Source organism: Pseudoliparis swirei, chromosome 7 (genome assembly GCF_029220125.1).
Source record: "Pseudoliparis swirei isolate HS2019 ecotype Mariana Trench chromosome 7, NWPU_hadal_v1, whole genome shotgun sequence".
Lineage (NCBI taxonomy): Eukaryota > Metazoa > Chordata > Actinopteri > Perciformes > Liparidae > Pseudoliparis > Pseudoliparis swirei.
Window position 1 is genome coordinate 10997914 of NC_079394.1, and position 3891 is coordinate 11001804.

The following is a 3891-nucleotide window of genomic DNA, read 5'->3' on the forward strand; positions in this document are numbered from 1 at the left end:
AGCATGATCATAGAACATGAGGGTGATTGATTTATCACACTGCATGGAGGCTGTCAATCGCCTGCTGTATGGTGAGAATGGCAATTTATGCAACACAAATGAGCAGAACAGCAGGCTGGTGGCCAGCTACAAGGGCTTTCCTCTGCTGAGTCACAGCATGTGGCTGAATATCTTTCTTTTCTAATACTAAACTTGAAAGACCTTTCTGTAGTGAAATGATAAAGATGTTAACGACTGAAACATGAGGTTGAGCTTTACACTTGTCTTTGAACAAACAGGATTTCTGTAAAGACTTTGCACTTTAACTAGCTCGGCCACAGCAGATTTTTTTCTTTTATCTTTTTGTACGAGCCGGGTCGTGTAGAACACACACAGTCACACCAATATAAGCACTGTAAAAAAAAACTATTAATTTTCATTCCCAGCTACTCACGCACAATGTGAAATGAAAGCTTGTTGGTTTTCGTGAAGTATTTCCATACCCAGTAAATAACAGTTCTAATCCGGGGATGTCATCAGGTACTTTGTGCAACAGCTTTATTCCCATCCAACTATGGAGCTGAACAACTATTGGGAAAAGCCTGATGTCAAATCTATGATCAGATGAGGTCCCACAGTGTTTTTCTACCAGCAGCATCCTGTGACGTCCTATTCTTTATCACTTTTTCAATAATGCTATATATATATATATACCTGCTGGTACAGTATAGTGAGAGTTTCTATTGGCGGTTGGTATCAACCACATTGTGCCTGGAGCTCTCTGCTCAGTCCTAGTTTGACCATTATTGAACCAGCCATGAGAGAGAGAGAGAGAGAGAGAGAGAGAGAGAGACTGAGTGAGAGACAGTCAGAGACAGATGGAAAGGAACTTTCCTCTTTGACGAATTTGTGCCATTCAATAATTAGTTGGAGCTCCAGTGGCATGTTTTCATTGATGCGACCCGACGAGCAGCAAAGGCCTTTTCTGCTTTCACTCATTCCAGCTGACGACTAATCCAGGTAGGTTATCTGATGCTTCTGTCTTATTGTTTGCCTGTTTTGTTATGTTTATTTTTTCCCTTCTCTGCACTATTGGTTCTGTCGTACTGAGCTCTCATGTCCGTACGGTGTTTTTTAAATGTTCTCAGCCTGTTGAGTCAGAGATGGCATTTAGTCAGTCAACGTTATCTTCCTTAGGTCTCAATAGACATGCTGACACTTTGGAGAATTGTAGGCTCTTGAGTATCAACTTCAGACTGATATTCCACTTAAACATGTCTAAAGCAGCCACGACTGATCTTTTAACTGAAACTAAGAGTAAGAGTTGGGCGTGATGGTTTAATGTTTGATGGTTTGGTTCCCTCGCTTATAAACATACATACATGTGGTCTTTCTGTAAAGTGTTTCTGAAACAGTTTCATGTGACCATATCATGTGGAAAAGGTTAATCAAACAGGTTTTTTAAAACTACTTTGAGAAGTTGATGAGGCATACAGTTATTTTGTTAAACTTACTGAAGCATTAATGAGCACCACTTATCCGAATAATTTTATTTACTGTCTCACTTTATCTGCACGCACACAAATCTCTCAAAAGTTTTAGACTTTGTGCAGTTGGTTAGAACTTGAAGTGCTATCTCTGTGCAGGTGTGTATGTGTGTGTGTGTGTGTGAGGGGTTCATACATGTGTATGCTTGTTTATTGTGCATGAATGTTGTGATTTGCAGAAATCTGGAAATTATTGATGTTTGCATGTGTGCACGTTTACAAATGAGTGTGTGTTTGTGCACGCACACAACTCCATCTCCCCGTATGAGGGTTTTGACGGCGAGCCCATCGATCAGGAGCTCTCGCTCCAGCTGCCCACTGGGTGTGAAGGACACTGGTGTGACAGTACTAATTACAGAGGCAGGAAGCCAGCGCTACAAACATTCACAGCGGCAGCTCCACCGGGCTCTGCTGGGCTGAACCCATCCTCCACCAGCTACTTTCTCATCCCTCTGGGGTGGATTGCATTTGAAGAGAATCAAGGTCAAAAGACGCATTATACTCAGAGTATAGTCAAAGTTTGAAAGCTAAGCTATATTTAAAAAAGTTAAAAGAAAAATAATGTAGGACTCTCATTTGGACCAGAAACACCAAATGAATGCAATTGTTCAAACGATAACACATTTATAAAGTCCTAATATGTCAGTTAGCTGTTAGCTTGTGTTGAGGTCGTTTCCACAAGTAGGCTAAAATGTAAAACGTTTTAAATATATTAGGCTACCACAGGCTCAGCCTTAAAAACCCTGTCTCCTAACAATTATGTTGCCATGCAACTGCAGTTGCAATTTCCCGGTTAGTGTTTGTCAGCTAACTGAAATTATAATAACGTAAGTTTGTTTGTGTCACTCATCCATTCTTCCATCCATCCACCCAAACCCCCTCTGTGGACTTCCTTTGCAGTGTGGACATAACACTTCACTTTTATGTAAATTGATTTACTGACAACAACAACAAATTTCACATCTGAAAGAGATGTAGGCAAATTCAAATTCCAAATGACATCTTGTTTACAATTACAGTAGCTTAGTCTGCTTCGCGCTGTGGAAGTAAGCTCTCTCAAATGTGTCACCAGCAGGAACAGGGTGGCCTTAAACTTTGCTGCTGGCGTTCAATGTGTGAATCGTTGCCACGTGCGATAGTTTTCATCACATTTGTTTGCCATTGATTTGGCCTCCCTTTTAATTATTTCCCCATTGATCTGTGTGGCAGCAGGGGGGTGCGGAAGCACAGCTGCAGAGCGGGGGAGGCGGGGGCGTGGCTCGAGGAACGGTGCCGGAGTGGCAAAGTGACCGCAGCTGCGCCAAATTAGGTGTTTTCTGTCCAATATAGGGACAGAGCTAGCGAGGGAGCGGGAGGACAGGACCTGGCAGCAGAGCAGCAGCGTCCTGAGAGCTGGAGATTAAATAAACCATTGTTCTTCCTGGCAAACCCATTTGTGCGTGTCCACTTTGTGTCCCGGAGACCCACGGTCGTCTACAGTGGAGCCCAACAAAGGGGGCAACATGGATACGCAGGCTCAGCAGGCGGGGTCACCGGCCCAGCCGCTCGTGGCCTTAGGGCAGATGCTAGAAAGGATCACGGCTATGCAGCGCGAGGAGGCGGTGACAACCAGGCAATTTCTGGGGGCGCTGCACGACCAAGCCCAAATGCACTCGGCGGCCCTGGAGCAGTTGCTGGCCGGCCGATCATCGGCAGCTCCGGGACCAACGGGACCTTCGAGACTGGCAGGGGTAGTACTGCAAAAGATGACGGCAGAGGACGACGTACAGTCGTACCTCGAAACCTTCGAGGCTACGGCGGAGGCGTGCGGCTGGCCGGCGGACGAGTGGGCGGTCCGTCTCTTGCCGCTGCTGGCCGGAGAGGCGCAGACAGCAGCACTAGGGCTACCCCCGGCAGCCAGGCGGGTGTACGCAGATATCCGAAAAGCGGTCGTGGACAGGCTCGGCCTGTCCCCGGAGGACCACCGACGGAGGTTCCGGGAGGCCAAGCTGGGGCCTGAGGACCGACCGTTCGCGTTCGGCCAGCAGCTGAGGGATGCCGCAAACAGGTGGCTGCAACCCGGGGACTCCGCAGCGGCACAGGCGGTGGTGGAGCGGATCGTCCTGGAGCAGTTTGTCGGCGGGCTCCCGGCCCGCACATCGGCTTGGGTCCGCTGCCATCGGCCGGGGGAGATGGAGGCCGCCATCACCCTGGCGGAGGACCACCTGGCGGTCCATGGCCCAGGGAAGGGGGATGGCGATCGGCCGCCGTCTACTGGCCGGCGGTGCCCGGCCAAGCGAGGCTGCCTCCGCAGCAACCGTCACGGCGGCGCCGTGGCACACCCTCCCTCGGGTCCCGAGCCAGGGTCCTCGACCGGCCCCGGTAC